Consider the following 21,503-nt stretch of genomic DNA (forward strand, 5'->3'; position numbering starts at 1 on the left):
TGTTGTAATCTCAGATGGCTGGCCTTTTTGGAGCCCCTCGGCGAGACTTCTCTCCACTCAGCTTTCCAATCTCCCCAGACCTCACCAGTCTTCTTGAGTCTTGCCTAGTCTCAGGCCTCCACAAAATCCCCTTCCAAAACCCACTGTCCACACATGGCAGTCATTAGGCATCGCTCATACAGAGCAACATTATACCACCAATTGCAGCCTTGCATGAAATTTTGATCACTTAAAAGCATCTTAAAGAGGCAGCATGCACTTTTCGACTCAAAAACCTTTTCTCGTTCGTTGAGAATGGGAATTCACTTATCTCGTGCACACCTGCACAGCTTCATAGTACTGGGATAACAAAACTGAATGGGGTTCAGTGCTCTTAATGAGCATTCTTTAAATAAACCCCACGGTTTGAAAAAGCTATACAAAATGCTTGGTTGAGAATGTGTTCAGGCAATATATTGGTTAGTTAAACAGTTATTTGCAGCCAGGCGGCGAAATTCTGCTTGCATGACGTGTGCAACTACTGTATCTAGTTAAAATAAGTAAGTGACAAAAGATTAAAGACAGGAGGCAGCGTTAACACATTTGAATCCGGGCGACTGAAGAAGGTGAGGAGAGAAGAGCAAAAGCCAAAAAAGCCCCACTGAGCTCACGCCTAAAAAATGATGACGGCACCTCAAGTGGTGGCATGCCGACTTTTTTTTTTTTTTGCCACTCACCTCGCACCACCGGTTAATTAGCGAGGCTTTTGCTTTTACGGTCGACTTGAAAGTCATAAAATTAACACATTTTGCAAAACAGCAGAACCGAGCTCAAAACGTGGTGAGAGTTTAACAAGCTCCTCCTGGGAGAAGCAAGCGTTTGTTTGGCATAGAGGAAAGCACGCGCAGTCTCAACAGGCTGCTGATTGCCGTTTGCAGGACAGGGGGATGCTGAGGGGGAAGAGGACATGCTTGGATATGAGGGAAGACAAAAAGTGTGGCAAAGGAAATGAAAGATTAGTGTTCCACGTGGAGCTGTTTATTCTAAGGAGCACAGGGAGAGGAGATAAAGCTCTGAAGGGCCCCACGCGGGCCCTCAGACAGACCCTGTGCCAAGGGAACTGCTTTCCCTGCCTTGTGCCCACCAGATGAAGAGGATTTAAGCAAAGTAGAAGATTTTGCCGCACCCGTTCCCTTCCATTCATCCTCTATCAAATAACCATTTCACAGTCAACCAACGCTGTAAGACGGACTTGAGAGGAAAATAGCTCCACTGGCTTATTTGAAAACGCATTAAATAGGAAATACAGTCTTTAGTCCTAACGTGAGTAATGAGGATGTAATTATGTTTTCTTTTTTAACATCACTGTAGTGGAATCAAAATTCATCCAAATCTAATTACCACGCTAAATAGGCCGGCGGATTTTACAAATAAACATTGTAACTTTTCGGTGGGTCTTTATGAATCAGTACGCATGGGAATTATAAGAAGGGAATTTAAAATGATAAATAAGTACAGTGACATTTAATCATGGCATATTTACATTAGAATTAACATGGGGCTTATCTGTCTTTAACCTGCTTGCGTAAGATTGGACCCAGGCCTCAGTATTGAATCAAGTATTCAACCATTGCTTGGCCTTGTTCAATTTTTTTTTTTTTTTTTTTTACTAGTGCAGCTGCATATTAAAAGGCACGACGTCGTTTGGAATGCTGGTTTCTATTTTTGAAATGTTCTGAAATGATGTTTGCATACATTTGCATAGCCAAGTGCAAATTGAGCCATGAATATGCAAATGCGGAGATGATGTCTGTGGCAGCCTCCGCTCTGCCAGGTTTATAGAACAACTCACACGCACGCATACACGTACATATAGATTCTCACCCCTTCCCTCCTTATTATCCTTTCAGGGGGTTTTTACTCATTTAAAACCTGATTCTAAACATTATTGGTTTTCTTGTAGTGCCTTATTAAGTGTGTATTTTCTCGATGTTGTGTTCCCTAGCCTTCCATGGGCTCATTAAGGTGTGAGACGGGCTGCGTTGTCGCATGAAGGTCCTCCAACTGACACCGAGCCCAGACGCCAGCTCATGCCCGGTGCAGCTGACCCCTCAAAATAAAGTCTGACTTAATTTGTTTACTATATCGTGGGCACTCACTCTGGCTCCCAGCGCTTATTCCCTCCCATCCCTCACTCTCCTTCTTTTAACCTCCGAGCCATTAAAAGCATTTGATGTGAGTTTTAAATAGAGTTGTTGTGAGCATGGAGTCAGTTGTGTGCACTGGAGTTGGTGCTGGCAGTAATAAAGGGGAAAGGATAGCGCCTCGTACAGGAAGTCATATTGGCCCCGCAGGTCCGATAGAGTTGTTGATCCTCGGCCAAAAGTATGTACACTTATTGCTTTTTAGGACGCTGACGCCATCTTTCATCTTTAAGCTGGCGAGTAACGCTTAATCATGCATTACTGCAGTGGGCAATATGTTCAATATGTTTAACATTATCAGTGATTAGACTAACTAATATTCTCATTTAGAACCTTTCGCTGCAAAATGATACACTTTAAGTTTAATGAAACCTTTCCCCCACATGAGCAGATTCTCACTGGTGGACCTCTGATTAGATCAGACATTTGTAATCCTGTATACTTCATTTAGTGGCTTAAATCGCAGTTTCTTGCTCATTGTTGTTATGGCTACACTCTTTATTGGATAAAATCAGAAACAACAGGTCAATTAGGGTGGGGGGAAACATGCATTTAAATTTTTAATTAGGCTATTAAGGACAAACAAATGAACAATAGGAGCTGTGTTGTTGGCAACATTTGTCTTTACTGGTTTACTTTGGCTACTGTGACACCTCGGAGGTTTTTCTTATAATTCTGTGCCTCCGTTTCACATCTCAGTGGGGATCCCAAATAAAGCCGACTAAATCTGCACATGTACTCCAGAGAAATTATGCAAATCAAGGGAAAACAAAAAAGAGCCTTATCATAACGCTCCATTCCCCTGAGCCCCAGATTAAAAACTCATTCATTTGTTAAATATTTGACACATCTATGCTTGAGATTTACGCCTTGGGATTTCATACCAACTTGTGTGGGAGAAATGCCCCCCCACCGTTGGATCCTGGCACAGGCACCCTGGCACATTTACAGGAGGCCAGAGGAATGCATGTATTTGCTCAGGAAGACCGATTCTGCCTGAATGAAGGGCTGAACTTTAAGAGTAGGCACGATCAAGATTTTAATCTCATTATTTAAACAAATCCAATTCACGCGTCAGTGTCAAGTTGCTGAACATGCAAAATAAACAACCTATTGTACGGCACGTGCCATGCGGTTTGCGAGGTTTCTCGCAATGTTACGAGTCTTTGCAATACCATCCAGAATAAAGTGTGTTCAAGTCATGCCAGAACAGAAAAAAACAAAAAAAAACAAATCAACTAACAGATCAAACAAAACATAGTGGTGGACATGTTTAGGCTAGTTTTTATAATGGTACCGTAACTTTTAATTGGAGGTTGTGGCATTGATGTCTGTACTGTATAATGTCAGTTTTAATCTCTTTCAACGATACACTGGACAATATATAGTACAATACACATACGCCGGCAATTGCGCCCCGACTCAGATGGGCCGCCTAGAAACATAGAGCCCCAAAAAAGTACATTTCTGGATGTTTGGAAAAGATCATGACTGGAGTCGAATACGCGTTGAAAAGATAGTGGGCATTAGATGCTGAGACAAACAACTACTATTTGACAAACTGGAACAGATTCAGAAGGGATGTGAGGAAACACATGAGAAGTAATGCAGCAGGGCGCAAAGCCATTATGTCTACTCTGAAAATCATTCACATGGGACAAAGCGGCTTTACGGCTTCATTCCTGGATAAGAATAAAAGAAGGGGCTAGCTTTGTGGGGGGAAATCATGGAAGAGGAGGGGGCCTCGTAATTAGATGATCACAATTTATACCCGCAGCTCAGTTTTCACTCTGTGGTCCAAATTATAAACCGTCATATTTTTAAAGTCACGCTGACATTCTTTCGTCCCCAGCAGCTGCCAAAAACAACCAAGGCCAGGCTTGTCTTGGCGCAGGATCAAAAAGAAGGACCTCGCTGCAGTCACACAGCAACTGAAAACATTTACACAGCTGGGACCCTCCAAGCATGAGACTGCAAGGAACAACTCTGAGACGCAGCTAGATGTGGGGGGGCTTCAGGGGTACAGGTGGTGCGAGAGGTTAATGATGGAGCGCAGGATAATAACCTGCTGACCAGCTTGCCCCAAACCCGACGATTCCATTCGCTTTGCCTGAAAGACAAAATCCACACAAGCTGGACTATTGCTTACTCGTCACCATTGCTTTGATTGTTGTTTGTTAGGCGAGTTACCCGTCACTACGGTACGCGGCTTTGCTCGAACCAATTTTATGTACGCTGAACAAAAATTTAAATGCAACACTTTTGTTTGTCCTGAGCTGAACGCTAAGACACGAAGGCTAAGTACACAAAAGGTCCATTTCTGGCAAATAGTCTTCAATAAGCTGTCTAAATCTGTGTTGCTTTGCCCTTCCACCTCACAGTTGCTGCATATCCAGATGCTGATTAGACAGGATGATTATTGCAGGTGTGCGCCCTACCTCGTCCACAATAAAAGGACACTGGAAAGTGTTCATTTCTACTGTACGAATCCAGATTTGTTTCCACAAATGTTTGTGAGCTTTGGTGGGCATGAATTGTTGAAGTGGAACATTGCTCAGAAGGCAGCGTTGCATCCCTCCAACAACTAGTTGGCATCCGCAGCAGGATTCAAACCGGCAACCCTTCAGTCGAAAGGCAAGTGCTTAGGGGCGCCGCTGCTGAACCCGAAAATGAGGAAAGTGCCACAGCATTGCGTAACTGTGTGTGTCACGTTTTATGCGAGTTTAGCCACATTTCACGCAGCTGTCAAATGTCCCCAGAACAACATATAGTAAACGAGCTGACTTCAAACCACAGTTTTAGCAACTCCTAGCTGGGTGTAAGTAAAAGAAGGTGATTATGTTCAAGTCATTGCTGCATTGTCATAGTTACATTAATAACAGGACCTAAAAACAAACAACATGTGACTCAACACGGTCTCAGTCGTGTCAAAAATGATATCACAACAAAATTGTGCGTGGTAGAGCACATTTTCACGGCATAAACAGCAGCAGTGTTCCATTCCGACCGTGACTCACAAACCTTCTTTATGATGGCATTTGCAATCGGCATCTTAACGACTTTTTCCTGTGGTCTTAAAGTCTTACAGTCAGATGTAATTTATGCCAGCCATTAATTAAACCACGTACTTAGTTGCGGGGGCCTGATGACGCAACTGTCACTTATATGTTGATGGAGGACAATTTGGGCACTCACATTTGTTGATGTATCCTGCCATTTCATGCAAGATGGAAAAGTCTTTGTCTTTTCAGCTGGGTAATAATACTATAGGATAATAGTTTCAATAGTGGTCAACGGTAATGGCAGTATTTTTTCCCCCCAATTGATATTTGTGGTATAAAGCTTAAAATGAACTGTGCGAGGTGTATCTCAACTAAATGCACATAACAGACACATGCCAGGCACATGTATATGTTCATAAACATGCCAGGTGTTTACATTAATTCCATTTATGGAGCGGTTCAAGTCCCTCACTTAATGTTTTTTTTCTGCATATTTGGAAACCATTAGAATCCATCCATCCATCCATCCATTTTCAGAGCCACTTCTCCTCACTAGGGTCGCGGGCATGCTGGAGCCTATCCCAGCTATCATCGGGCAGGAGGCGGGGTACACCCTCAACTGGTTGCCAGCCAATCAACCATTCGCACTCACATTCACATCTATGGGCAATTTAGAGTCTCCAATTCGTGCATGTTTTTGGGACGTGGGAGGAAACCGAAGTGCACCCACGCAGGCACGGGGAGAACATGCAAACTCCACACAGGCGGGGCCGGGGATTGAACCCCGGTCCTCAGAACTGGGAGGCTGCCGCTCTAACCAGTCGGCCACCGTGTCGCCTGAAACCATTAGAATGAAATATAATATTGTTTTACTCTGGCTCTCTTCCCTGGTCAAGAGTTCAACAACACAGGCGCTGGATGTGTGTACACCTGTTAGGATCAGCACTCAATGTCATGGAGCTCCAGACAGAAAAGCAAAAATATGCTACTTTGGTTTATGGATATTGTGGACGTTTGATTTCTTTAGCATATGGGCGTATTCTCTAAGGTCATGCAAGGGGATATCAGCATATATAAGTGGATTTAGACTGTGCCTTGAAGCATTTTTTTGCTTTTACCCCCTGTCTACAAGACCTAACAAGATGTGCTGTGTTGATGTAAAAGTCTTGGTTGCAAATTCCAAAGCCCTTCCAGGTGCAGGGGACGTGAGGCTGGATCTCTACTTAAGAAAGTTTTAACTGATTTTGGTCGGGCAGGGAAGAGCAATGAATGCAAGCTTGAGTTGATCTCTCGTACGTCTTTTCCCAGTAACTCTAAGAGCGCAGAGGAACATTGATCACACGCTCAGTCCAAGAGAGGGAATCAAAGCAATGCAGTGTTGGACCATCACTCCACAAAACACACACACACGCAACTATTAAACTTCACTTCCAAAGTGTGGATGTGTGTATGACCATTTACAGCCGTGGAAACTAGAGAAGAAGTGGGTGGGATCTTCTAAGTAGAACCAGATTTGGTTTTCAAGCACACCCTTTCATTTATGCCCAATGTTCCTCCTGAAAGCTGCTCCTGTAAAAACCATTCCTCAGTGAAAGGTAGACATATGAACTGACACCCCCGTGACCTATTGCTTCAAAAACACCTTATAAATTTCCCCTATACCTTTTGTTGCCGCAGATGATCCTATCAAATCAGGCACATGTGAACTTTGTCATTTGTAATTGGAAAAAGGAAGACAATGACGATATCTCCACACCATAGACCGCCAGAAAGCAGGAACAAGTGACAGATGTTTAACTTTTATTTAACTTAACTTTTTAGTCACTTTTGCTGAATTTGCTGAGAAGACCGAAACATCAGGCTGTTGATGCGTCACTTAATTTGGTTTTCAAGCGTTTGGGTGATGCCAAGGAAAACTGCTGATTGTTGTGTTATGAGATTGTTTGAGTGAATGTTTTTACCTTGTCCTATCAAACTTGCCTGTCTTGATCAGGACACACTTGTGCGAGAGATTTTAATGATCTCGATGACTTTTTTTTCTCCTGACTAAATAAAGGTAAATTAAAAAGAAAAGAAAAGAAAAAGATATTTTGTTAATTATTGTTCTAGTCTAAAATGTAATACAGCTGAACTGAATTTGACCAACATGTTCAGGAAACATGCCTCTGAATTTGCGAACGGCTTTTGACAACCCTCATGTACAATGTTACGCGAGACATCCGCAGCTTGCTTGAGATATTAGGTTCTTAAGAAAATGAAACAAAAACAAACAAACAAAAAAAGTATATACAGGAAATGTGGAGTTATTTTAAATCAATAGACATAGCTGTAATACAAATCCCCTTAGCATTCTGCCGAAAGGACTGAGGGTTTTATTGTTTTGCATCTTGATATTACCAGTGGTTAACTCTTTTTTTTGTACGTCAGTTAAAGATGTTATTAGTTACTTTTAACCCTAGAATAGATTTCTATATTTCTATTTATGTCTTGAGTTAAAAATAATTTTTGTAATCAAAACAAACCGATGGTAGACCAGTGTCCCAGATTGTGTTCGACCTGAGTTTGCATTGCGTATGTATTTTAATACAAATTCACACCCTCGGCACTAACATAGTGTACAATATAGGCAAATCATTTAATATTGTATATGAAGTACTGTGCAATCGTATTTGTTGCCATGCACACTTTTAAAACAAGCCCTGCATTTTAACATCATTCTCTGTACATAATCCAGATTCACCTTGGTGGGGATGGTGCAGGACTATAAATGAAGACACTTGAAAAGGCCAACACTGTAATTGCGGTAAGTATCTGATTGGTACAATCGTACTTTACAAGTTAAAGCAACAGTGCATTTAGCTCCAAATCACGCAGGAGAGGCACGCTGAGCTGTGTGACACTTGCAGAAAGGACTGCTCAATTAGGAACAGATTTAAGATGAGAGTGTTGATTCCCCAGCCCAATTAATTAGCAGTAGAAGGGAGGCCAGGCAGCCAGAGAGCAAAGGAGAGATTTGGCTAGAAAGCCCATCAGGGACTCAATCTCCCACTCGTGCCCTCTCTCCCCCACCCGATTCTATGTTCTACTTCCCTGGTTCTCTGGCATTCTCTTTTTTTTCCTTAAAAAAAGCTCATTCGCCGCTCTGTTTTAAGTCTTTTATTATGCATGTACGACAGTAACTACAGTACTAGTCTGTTTTTCATAACACAACTGTCTAATGAGTTGTAGATTGCTGTCCTAAATGTGAGAAGACGCAAAACTAGTTTGTGGCCAAGTTATTTCCCATAATACCGCATGTTCGTTGCAAACTTTAGCATGACACTAGCTAGCTCAACAAATAGATCTCAAACACAAGTGGAAAAATGCGCTATGGGGAAACATTGTCGCAGACCATAATTTTCAACAGTGAACACAGTCACATCCCAGTTATAAGAGGGTGTGCATACTATTTTAGTTTTAATTGAGTTTATTTTTACCTTCACTCCCCAAATTTTTTTTTTTTTTTAAAGAATTGAGTTATCCAGGTTCTCGGTCACATTATTACATTTAGGTGATTAAGCTTCTCATTTTTAAAATGTATTTTTTAATCACAAAAAACCTGCCATTTGAACCAAATGAACAGGGGTGTGTAGACCTTTTATGTCTACTGTACTTCAAATGAGTAAGTCATGCCACGATAAAGGTACTGACTGAACAGACTGTACAAAACATGACACCGGTGTCATGATTGGGTTTTCGTGGCGTTGGTGTGGAGGCAAAAAGGTGGAGGACCAAAGTGTTGGGAAGCAGAAAGGCAAGGTGGACTCTCAAAAGGGTGTTTAAGTTCAAAAACAAAAAAAGGCAAACAGAAGATCAGGAAGCAAACACTAAATGAACAAAGTCCAAAAATCTAAATTCAGAGTGACAAGGAAACACAGGGAAGCAAAACACTCATCACTAAGAAACATGACGAGACTAAGGAAACGTAACATATGTCAGACTAAACAAAAGAATACAAGAAAACTGACGAGACAACGAGGCACACCTGGACAAGACGCGAGTGGCTGGAGGAAGACGAATGGTAGACAAAAGGAACAGGGCTGACGAGAACAGGTGGAAAAGAAAACCTAAAGCGCAAGACAAGACTGATACACAGGAAAAACTTGACTTGACAAAACAAAAGCTAAGTCAACAAACACAGGCATCATGACAACTGGTCAGTGTAATCCAAGTCAAAGCGATTAAAAAACGATTAATTCTTTTCAAATTGCATGTTGGTATAGCATGACAACCTTTTCTTTTAGGGATGTTTACTGTAAATTTGATACGTTGTGCGACAAAGCTTCATGAAGTGGATAGAGAGAACCAAATTAAAAACTGAAATGTATAGTTGAGCATGATCAAATTATTAAAGTTCAAGGGGTTAGTGTGAATGTTACAGATGCTTTGTTTAAAATAACCACGTCTGCTCTTATTATTAAGGACTTTTAGTATAATAGTTTCAAAATACCAGTACGTACATCAGGTTTATAGTGACTGTCATCAAAACATTTTACATAGAGTGAAACAAAGTATAAAAAAAAATACATGCACTAAAAGTAAGTACCATTGAGTTTAGTGGTTAAACAGTTTTCTAGTCTTGATAGAGGAAAGAACTCAGGCTAGCCACCTCTCATTATAGTCTTACCCACTAGAGAGGCGCTACACAACAAACAATCTAACTTCTGTCGTAGCTAACATGCTGCACACAAAAACAAGATCATTTATTTGCATATACAGCATTGACATTGTGATACCAATTGTAATGTGTAATACAGAATTTCAAGTAATGTGGCATTAAAAAGTCGTTGCTGGGGTTACACTCTCGCCTTGCAAGCCTCGAAGCATTAGGCTGGTAGCTCATCAGTATGATGGAACCCAATTTGTGTTTGCTGGCTCAAATGAGGTATATCTCCAGTGGTTTGTAAATAAGCTAGGGGTGTGAATATATAGTGTCTGAGTCCCTGACCCTGTCGGCTTTAATGCGATACAACGCCATTACTGCTGGATCGCACAAGCCATCTATAAAAACACAGCAAAACTTCAGTATCACAGGCTCAAGCCGAAGCTCATCAAATTAGTTTGGTTGGGGGGAGGAAACCAAAAAGCAATCAATAGAGGGGCGGGCCATCCCTCACTGGGCTGTATGAATTTTTGATGCCTGTGCCGCTTTAGCTCCAGACTATCAATTATGAGATAAACAGGGTCTAGGTGATTGTTGTCGTGGTGTGCAGGGCTTCTATCCAATTAGATCTCACGCCGACTAATGTGTTAATATCTTACATAATTGGAGTTGGGGGCTATTTTTCCCTCTCTCAAATGTCAGGCAGACTACACCATTAGCACAATCTCATCTAGGCAGGCAAACTAAATATATGGGGTGTATGTGTTGAGATTGTATAATACAAAGTCCACAGAGGTGGCTTGGACTTTAGAGGACTGCTTTTTCTTTGCTTGTCACTGTCAATATTAATGGCAAGTCACGCATGTAACCATTTTATTGTGGCTGTATATCAAATACATCTTTGCACTTTTTGCCTCCTCGCTTCTCACTTACAGGCCAAAATAATTCCATTAAGTTGAAAGTAAAAAAGACGGAGAATGTTAATCAGGAAGTCAAAATTTCAAAACGACATATGACACTGAAAAAATGTAAGAGCTGTCTATGGAAAAAAAAAAAAAAAAACTGACATTAAAAAACACATCATGAAATATTACATTTGTGTTTTTGTAATAAAGTGTATGTTATTTTTCAAGAGAGTTGCGTGCCAATACTTGTTTCACTGTCAATAAATTATATTATACAACGCCAACATTTTAATTTAAATGCCAAAATTTATCAGCAGTGTTATGAATCCATGGAACATGTTTAAAAATAAGCAAAGCAAAGGCTCAAAAGTCACAAATGAAACAACTGAGCAAAAAAGAAGAAGTGGGCTGGCAAGAAAAAGAGAAGACGGCGAGAGCAGCAAGGGATGAGACGAGTGTCTGGAAAGACGATTAGTATTCATGTGGTGTGCTGCTCCAGAGAGGATTAATGGACTCTGATGCCTAATATCCTGGAGAACAATTAATTTGCCCACAGTTTTGTCATGGTTGAAAGTCAAATGCTGGAACAGATCGATGCGCACAGCCGCCAGTGAAATCGCGGCAGCCCCTTCTGCCGGGCGCAGAATTTTAATTTCATCATCATCATTTTAGCCGGCTGCCACCCTCCACGAAGCTGTCCCTGACATGGCTGAGAGATTCGCCTCATCCCGACAAGCGTGGCGCACACGCACACATGCACACACACGTGCACGCCTCAGCACACTGAGGCCTCCAAATAGCATGCAGTAAGTGAGACTAAACTAAAGCGAAGTCATTTATCGTTATTTGTGTTATGAACCCACTTCATTGGGTACACGTGGATGATTTTATGAGACCCAATACAAGAGCAGTTTCCGAAACGTCTTTAAGAATGAAATTCCGTTTTGACAAGCACAGTTTGCAGCGATGTCGAACTGCACTCGAGCTCACTGCCGAATCTTTTGTGTGCCATGCAAGTTAGCAACTGTAAATCAGTGGGTCGTAAATATTGGAAAACACGACTTTATAACACAGCCACAATCGTTAAATGAATTATAAACTGAGCGCTATTGTCTTTGTCAAAGCCACATTCATACAATTTTCTGTTTTATTATGTCATGACAAGTGAATGAATGTAATTGAATATTTTGTCTCTTATTTTGATGGTTTATTACCATTTGTCCCCACATGTACAGTATCTACCATTCATATAATATTCAACAGTATATATAAATTGCTCCCACTGTGTGACAACTAGTTTGCATTGTTTTTTAAGACACATTTTAAATTGGAACAAACAATCAAGAACAAATCATGTTCCTCTACTCTTACTGTGGCCAACCGATTCTCCACATCTTCATGCACTATGAAAGCCCACATTCACGCCACTTATTATTATTTTTCCCCAATACTGTATGTTGTAAATGATACGCTATCCACGCTAACACAAGTTGAAACAAAATTCCAAATTGTGTTAAATAAAAGGACCATGTTAGCATAACGTGGCTGATGCACTGCTCTGAATAAATGGCCAGCCCTCCATTTTGCTGCCTATTGGACACAAAATAATTTCACCATCCACAATTCATCTGAGAACCTGGCTGGGTATTAATAGTAATCGGCATAGAGTCTCTGCTAATAACATCCAGAACACAATCTCATGCCAACATAACCATCGGCAAAACACAGCGGTGATTGCCGCGCATCACTACACCGTCATCAGTGGCGGTAAATATTTCATTAGGGATGCAGATGTGTCAATTAAAGATACGTACAGACGTAGATGGGCCCTTCATCTGGCTTCCTGCTTGATTTGACACTTATTTTCTCTTCCCTAGCTCGAGGACATTCTTATTAGCACATTAATGCACCACAATTGGGAGAGACACAGGAAATCAGACTGGAAGACAAATGGAGGAAAAAAAACAAAGATGTGCTTTTGACGGACTTGTGCGACGTCATGTGAGTGAGTAGATCGAAATTAAATTCATCAGGGGGAGTTCAAATATTCGCTTTTATATTTAAAGAACAGAAATTGGCATAAGTACTGCATATATTTTCTCTTTTGTCCTGATACCTACCCAACCACTACAGACACACACACACACACATACATACATAACCATTCTACCCAGTTTAATCTTAAGAGTCTTGTTATTAAACTCATGCCTTTTGTCATTGTTAGCCTCAGCAGGGGAGGGGAAGGGGGAAAAAAAACAACGACATCATTCTATGAATTATTAAAGATGCTGGCGCTAATTTATTTAATGAATTAGGAAGAGTCCAGTGGGGGGTATTTCAATAATGGCACACTGTTAGTAGTGTTTTAATAAGGATGGCACACACTGATTGGGTAATTACATCTCAGCTCTCCCCACGCTGTCTTACTCTGGGACCACAAGAGGCGCAAGCACTGTGTCACTACCTCCCTTCTATGGTATATTTATCATAAAAACTCCTTCTCATTGAGCTTCCATTTCATACAAAATTAGCTTTGGTCTCATAACAACTTGACGTCTCTAAAGAGCAACTAGCTAAAGTTGCGTACCAAAAGAGCGCTTTGCACATAATACAGTGCGAGCATTCAAAACTCACAAGAGATGATACAAGTGTATTCTATTTTAGTAAGTTGCATTCTTTTGTCAGCTCAATCACAATATGTTTGAAAGAGAGAGTAATACTGTCGCGCGAATCTGCAGCCATATTGAAAGCCATAAACGTAGGCTAAAAGTTTATCTCATTCACAATGTGCAACCGAATCAATACAGTCTAAGCTAGAGTTTTAAATCTGCCACTTAAAAAAGGAAAAAGGAGAAGACTGTAAGACAAAAGGATTGGGGAAAATAATCATTCTTCAGCAAAGTTTTAGGCAATAAAGCCCACACGCTTTGTCCAGCTCTTGTCATACTGTTCGCACATCCACAGGCTTCATTCAGAAACACAGTCGGTAAAAACAAACAAAAAAACAAAAAACAACTGAGAGAGAGAGAGAGAGAGAGAGAGAGAGAGAGAGAGAGAGAGAGAGAGAAGCGGCTGGGCCTGTAATGGGACTGGATCCCAATCAATAGGGACGCTCCTCGGGCCATTCGTAGGCGTAATGACTTTAGGTTTCTCAATAATTAAGATATTGTCACTGTGCTGACTGCGGGGTCAGCCAATCATTAACCCCATGTTAAATATGCCTTTGTTTTAATTGCTTTGCTTTAGCTCCTCCAGATATGCAGGGATGAAAATTAAAGAGACAGCAACCTTTTTTTCCCCCGAATGCATGTTTGAGTCAGAGAGAGAGCGAAAGCCTCCCCCAGGCGTACTCGTATGTGTGCACTGTTGAAACGTTTGCATTCAGCATGTAAGCGGCCATTAATTCTTCTCTTAACTTTGCAGAAAGGTCTTTCTTCTAAAAAAAAATATATATATATATATATATATATATATATATATCTCACTTTTGCTGCTCCCTTTAAAGTTTGTACTTCTGGAGGTGATGTGAGATGAATCAACCTTTCCTTAATTTTTATCAGCTTGAAGCAAACCAGTGAGAATATGTCACAATGGGGTGTGACGTCTTCAAATAGAGGCTGAGACGAGAGCCGAAGGTGGTCAAAGAGGGGCGCTCATCATTGCTCAGCCTACTCACGCAACAATAATTCTCGCCACTTGCCCAATTCCGGCGATTGCCCTTATAGGTCCTGCCCCAGCCAGGTGATGAGAAACAATGAATTTATATCCGACGCGCTGCCTTTCTTTTGCCTCTTCTGCACAGTCTCACGTGCCTTCATCTCTACCCTCAGCAGCCTCGCCATTGGCTGCCGGTAAATGGACTAAAGCGCCACTCAATAGGCCGATGCACTCCGTCAAGGCGAGGGGGCTTGACCTTTCCTGGCGTAGGGAAACACAATTCATATCGGCCCCGGACCAGCTGCTCGCTAAACGAACATCTCATCCAATTTCCAGGCGCTTGCAACACAAAAAAACAGAAGTGGGGGGCGGGCGGTTGTTGTGGGGGCTGCTCGGAGGAGTGTTGGGGGAGCGCGGCTTGTGGGCAGGGAAGTCCTGATGGATTTTAGATTGGTTTCTCAATTTCTCTTCACTCGGGAGAGGCGGGGGGGGGGAGACGAGACAAAGAGGAAAAACAAACAGCAAATGCTGAACGAATACGCACATGGTCGACACCTACACACACGCACACGCGCAGTCTGTAAAAGGTTGTTTTAACACACCTCTCGATTTACAGTTGTTTTTATTTACTCTTTCGAAGTGTATATTATAACTTGTTAAATGATTTTAGAGGCTTTCACATGATGTATCTGACTGCTCTCTTTTTTCTTTTTTTTCCAAAGAGTTTAAATCACCAGGACCAGACAGACTATTAATGATAGACCACCTAAAGAGGCGGTTACCGTGGAGACGGCATTCCCATAGGACCGACTTATGACGAACGCACAAACAAGACCATCAATACGCAAACACACCCACGGAAAGCTGAGCACAGGGTACACTCGATGTCCCAAATGTAGGTTTGTACACACGTTGCACACAAAGTGAGGGTGTAAGCAGGGAATCACTCAATTGCATTCAATACATGATCATTTATTCAATGAAAGATGCAATAAAGGCTACATTAAATTAGAAATATTTCACGTCATGTCATGCAAGTCCATTTGAAGATTAGTGTGTTTGGGGGGGAGAGGGGTGTTTGTGTGTAGGTATGTGTGTGTGTGTGTGTGTGTTCATACAAAATAGGTGACGGAGTGAATCAGTGACACACGAAAGACACAGAATAAATGACATTGGGTTAAAAATATCTTTTTCTTTGTAAGTTGTCCACGTTTTTTCGACTGATTGAGTACAAATTTGCATCACTGGATCTGAAAATGTCAGGTCAGGTTGTCAAACGTTTATTAATCAAACATGACAAATTTTGCTTACCGTAAAGTGAATAATAGACTGATAAAAGTAAGTACTTTAAAATGTAATGTTACATCATCGTTCAGGGTATTTTCAGGGTATGAAGCTCTGTTTATTTGAACCTCTAAAATGAAACTATCTGTACATGTAAACGAAAACATGGCCATCGTTCAAAATGTTGAGCTGATTGAGCAAAATCAATGTGATATTTGGATTCAGCACATCAAAACTGCACTAAATCAACGCAAACAAAAATCTTAGACAATAGATTTGCTGTTGCCCGGTGTTCTGAGTGAAAGGGCAGCAGGCCAGCACAGTGGCCTGAATCCCAAGTCCCTTCTGTTTGTGAACAAGAGCTACATTGACTATGATATTACACATGATGTGTGTTCTGTATTTCTGTATTCACACATGCCTATGTTCATACTGCCGCCTTCTTTACTTTGCTTTTCAATACATATTTGTTGTCATACTGTAGATTATTTATCAGAAACCTGTTTCATGTAAAAAGTGGAAGTAGTACAGTTGCATTTCATTGTTAATTTTTTTAAATTCATTGTGTGTTTCTGACTTACTTGGCAAATAAAGAGGATTCTGATTAAGGTCTGCGATTGGCTCGTGATCAGTTCAGCGTTCACCCAAAATCAGGTGGGATTGGCTCCTGCTCACCCGTGACCCGAGTGAGGAGGAGTGGTACAAACAAATGGATGGACAGATGTTATTATAGGTTAGCTACATTTTGCACTGAGCTACAGGGAAGTAGAACAGACCTCTGTGGCTGAGCTGGAAAGGGGCTGCTACAAAGAGACCTATACCGAGGCATGCAGACGTGTGCATCCTAATGAAAACAAAAAAGACACATAAACAAAATCCACACAGGCGCACGGAGGTAAACAAGTCCCACTTTGAGATGGTGAGTTATGCCTCAGGCAACAAACTAATCATAGCTGTGCTCTATGGGCATGTTTTAGATAAACAACTGGCTTCGGTAATTTGGCAGCGCTGCCACGGACAAAGCCGTGCGAGCAGTTGCACCAAGATGCGGGCCGAGTGTGTGGTTCTGGACTCTGGGGTGTTCAGCTTTTCCCTGAAGCCTCCTGTCGGTCTTGGCAAAGGCTGCTATGGTGTTGTCAGGCTTGCCCCAATTAAACCTATTTAGAGAGACTTCAACCTTTGCCTCGCCATTGACTCGGCTTGTCATCTAAAAAAAAAACGGCAGTATCTTCAGTCAAAGAAACATATCATCATGTTTGTCATTCTTATTGTTAAGGTATCAGTGATGGCTCTTTAGGGCCACTGTTTCTTTGCTCTCTTCATTGTAGGTGGTTGTGACTGATGGGATGTGGGATGTGGGTTGGCTACATGGATGGAGATCAGATTTCGTGCACCCCACAAAAGCAAACAGAGCTCGTCGACAGTGTGTGCCGTGCATCCCCGGAGTCCAACTGCTGCTCTGAAACCAATTTAGCAGTAAACCTCTACTCCCTCTGTTTTCTTCTAAACCCCCGGCCCCCCTTCCCCCGCCATCCCTCTCGTTACTTCCCCTCCTGCCTCAGCGAGGTTCTCCTCTCCCTCAGCATTATTTTTTTGAAGACACAGGTCGACCAGTGGGAGGGAATTTGGGCATGAGAAAGTGGAAAAGAGGGGAAAGGGATCTCTTCTTTGTGAAATCATGCTCTGGATCAGTCTGGAGAGGCCTAGTGTGTTTGGATTGGCATGGCGGTTGGCAGACGCCAGGGGGAGGAGGAGCTGAAGAGCGTTATAAATAAACATTTCAGCAGGGCTGGGGAGAGGTGTCAGCAGGCCTGGAGCTGCAGACCTTCCATGGGCTCATTGGCGTCCCTCCAGGTCACATTACATGAGTAAAGTGACGCACTGTGTGTGCGTGTGTGCGTTGAGAAGGTGGAATGTGTGACTCAATGAAGGTCTTACTGTGCCATCCTCAGTGAACCGAGACAATTAGCATATTATTATTACATAAGGACAGAATGTTCCATTCACACTTCCTCTGCAGAAGATGTGCTGGCGGTCCCGGGGTTCTATTTCTTATCGATTCACATCTATTAAATATTAACATACGAGGAAATGATGTGCGCAGGTGCCCGGCAGAATGAATAAAACACTCAAATTCTTGTTAATCTACATTACCCGCCTTGCATGAGCCCGTTCTGTCTGGTGAGCTCCCAAAAGTTTAAGAACTACTTTTTTTTTTCTTGCTTCCTCTCGAATTTCAGAGCGCTTCGCCTGCGTTTTAAACTACTTTTAGTAGGCTACTAACTATGATCAACAACTTTGATTACATTTCAAGAAGGCGCTGCGAAGTAGGCATCCGTCTTCAAGCGCTCCACTGTTTGTTTGTAATTTGTGTGTACTTTTTTGTGATTTGCCCATAAAGTAATAAATTACAATTGCAAGGATTTTTGTTTTGTTTACCAGGCCAATAACGTAATAAAATATGCTATTGACCAAAAGGTATAAGTTCAGGACTTTTATTAAGGTATTGGCCAGTTTAGTACGATATGGACTGTTATCTATATCATCACAAACTCGTTACTCATCAAGTATTTCCTCAAACATGTCTGCTCCCGTTATTTCTCGTTGACTCACCGCTAATATAGCTTCGATTGTGCTTGAAAGAGAGTTGGCAATATGATGACTGCGTGAAACAGTCCAATTGAGATGCTGTCACGAAATTCATCAGGGTAGCGTCGGTGTGTCGGTCGCGAACGAGCCCAACGCGAACGCTCCCGGTGTCACTTCATAGAGTTCGCAATTGTTTGCGTTCCTCAAATTCACGTTCGTATACTGTGCAACAAGAGGCAATAAAAGTCTGGACCTCTTCTATGCCAAACATTAATGTGAAGGGAGCTTTTCTTTGTGTATTTCATGAGAAAACAATAGTTAATCTTTATTTATTTATTGTGATTATTATTATTATTATTATACGTATGTGCTTATATATTTGTTATTTATTCAGTTGAATGGTTGATCTTATGTGCAGCACTTTGTTACAAATGTGGTTGTTGTTCAAAGTGCTCAACCGCCAGGACTGAGAGCACAGTTGTACAATATATACGCACAACATTTGCAAATGTGTCTTGTAAGTGATCTGTAAAGTACACAAATATTGTAAAAGAAGAGGCAAATGTTAGGGAGCTTTCCCCGGCCCACCCTGTCAGAGACCCCCATTCTCGGCTCTTCAGCGCAACTTGCAACGCTGCCAGCGGGCTGCTCCCCTGGCCAGCATGACTTTGAGGCCTTAAGAAAACAAACTGCTTCTGATTGTGAAAATAGTGCCATGAGGCCCACCTGGTGCCTGTCGCTTATCGCACACAAGGCGAGCTTTGTGCGTTACGGGCGCTCCTCACCGGCCCTCCAGCACCCCACCAGGTGGAGACGTGCAGGGCCAGAGTCTCCTCTGCCATCTGGCCCCTCCGTCCATCACGTTCTCCAACTGCCCCCATCCAGATTGGGCTGCTTCCTCTGAGGTCTCTGTGTATATTTTGAGAGCAGAGCATCAGGAAACAAATCACCGTGCAGACCCCACACAGATCCGTGCCCCACAACAATTGGAGATGGTGAGACCAGGCACACACAAAAATGGCAGTCCGAACATTTTGCCCCATATTTATCACCGACATTGCAAAACATTTATCAAAGAAAAGCACTGAAAACATTGTTCATTATCTGTATTTAAAAATCATTTAATTCAATTCAATTATTCAATTATATGTTGAATGCAATGTCTTTTTTTATTTATAAATATTTTGGCTCCTACTATGCGGCCCACTATTTGTGTGTTGATAATGATCCACTTCTACTTGTCGTGCCGTGTTTTCGTTTGATTCTTGCTCAAGTTCAGGTCCATATTTTCCATTTAATTTGAGGTCAGCAACCTTGCCATTGACGGTTCCAGGGTGTACATTGGATATATTGATAAATCCTAAAAAAAAAAAAAAAAACTAGACTAGACTAAAACAGAGCAGTATTGCACATGTATAATGTGCAATCTTCTTTCATTTACATATGATTTACTCTCCCCAAAGGATAAATCCCATTTGCCATGGCGAGACATTGTCAGTTCATAAAAATGAGTTTCCATGCTGTTCTGGCCGATACTCCTGAGGATGTAATCTAATAACTATCATCTCCTGTAGCGCTAGCAGGTCATTTTCACTTTCATAAATCTTAACATCTACTTGATGAAATGGTACAGACATTCTTGCTTCCTACCTGATGCACTGTACAGAAATCTATCTTATTAATTTCACCTTGTAAATAAGCAGGGAATCATTTACACTGACAATGCAATAAACAAATGAAGACATCTGGAAAATAAGCAATACTTTCAGAAGCAACCGAAAGGTCACGTTTCAGGATCAGTACTTTTTCATGACCTTTTAGCATCGGAACAAGTGGAACATTGGATTGTAAAACAGGAACAACTCGAGGGCAAATTGGAGCGCGTAGAACCCATCGTTCTTAACAGTACTTTGAAATGTAAAATTGCAAAGATGGGAAACAGGAAAAAAAGCACATTTTAATTGTAGCAGAATATTCTAGTGTTTGTCTATTTTGTCAAAGAGCAGATGGCATTCATTTTGGTGGTTCTTTCGACAACAATCATTTAACAAGTAATGTTTATATAACAATGATACTGGATGGTAGGGCGGGGCCTTTATATTTTGTAAATGCATTTTAATTTCTACAAGGTTCAATGTGATTAAAAATGTATACAAAGAGAACAGAGAACAAAATAAAGATGGTGATGAACAGATGCACCACCATAAAACATCTACAACACAAACTCTAAGCTCGGACAACTTTTATCATTATAATGATTCAGATTTTGTTTTTTTGTATTGGCATAACATTTAATATATGCTATATATTTTCAAATTATAACTGAAGATGACGTGGCAATCTTTTGAAGTCCAAGCAAACCTTTTCTTACGCAACCCTTTTCGGTGAGATTATGTAGAGATTTTAAAATGAATTTATTATTTTATACTTCTATCCGAACATATTTAGTGCATAGTTACTTATCGTAATATCAATAATAGAGAAACACAGATTCAAAGGATGGGGGGGAGGAGTATTTGTATTGTGGGTACAATACCATAGCTACAGAAACAAGAAGAAACACTTCTACATACTGTAGATGCATACGCAATATATGCATAAATCATCAAGCAGTGTTCACCAATGAGAAGAAAAATGCGACTGATCGTTGATTTAGTCTAATAGCTGTGATTTAGCTGTGCTGCCAGCTGTGTACACAACTAGAAAGAGTGCACCTTCACTGTTCAGCCACGACTTTGGGATGTTCAAGTGGAGGGGAGTGAAAGAATGAAAAAAGAAACATGATGAAGCCATCAGTGCCCACTTAGGGATTAAACGCAGAGTAGCTAAGAATCCTGAGCAATTAGACCCACGTTGTCTTTTAACTTGAAAATGAAATGCAATCACATTAACATCGACCATATGGAATATGAAATCGCTGAGCTGGAAAGTTGTGTGTGAGGAAGTTGCTTTTGCACCAGCCATTGTTCAGTTGGAATTCATTAGGACATTTGGCCAACATTTTCTTCTTATGGAAACCATAAGAAATGAGAAATGTGGATGAGGCTATTTTTTCCAGGGTCTTTGGTGAGTGTGTCAGTGATCTGAGACATTTGGAGCGGTGTCTGGATGAGCCTGACTTTGGATCAGGACCCCCGCATCTGGGCCACATGTGCAATCGAAAAAAAGGGACAGAGAGGGATTTCAAGCTCGATATTTTGTGTCTTCCCTCTTTGTCTGCTTTTTGTCTTTCTTTTTTTTA

At 41.4% G+C, this 21,503-nt stretch overlaps 1 long non-coding RNA gene across 1 annotated transcript in view; it reads left to right on the forward strand.

The window, feature by feature from the left end:
- The window catches only part of LOC133475887 (uncharacterized), a 35,634-nt gene extending 19,349 nt beyond the window's left edge, over positions 1-16,285 (forward strand). The window contains exons 2-3 of the long non-coding RNA XR_009787973.1: positions 7,920-7,988; positions 15,112-16,285. This is a non-coding gene — a long non-coding RNA (uncharacterized LOC133475887). The remainder of the gene's footprint in view (positions 1-7,919; positions 7,989-15,111) is intronic.
- Positions 16,286-21,503: the final 5,218 nt, after the last annotated feature.

This window comes from Phyllopteryx taeniolatus, chromosome 3 (genome assembly GCF_024500385.1).
Source record: "Phyllopteryx taeniolatus isolate TA_2022b chromosome 3, UOR_Ptae_1.2, whole genome shotgun sequence".
Classification (NCBI taxonomy): domain Eukaryota; kingdom Metazoa; phylum Chordata; class Actinopteri; order Syngnathiformes; family Syngnathidae; genus Phyllopteryx; species Phyllopteryx taeniolatus.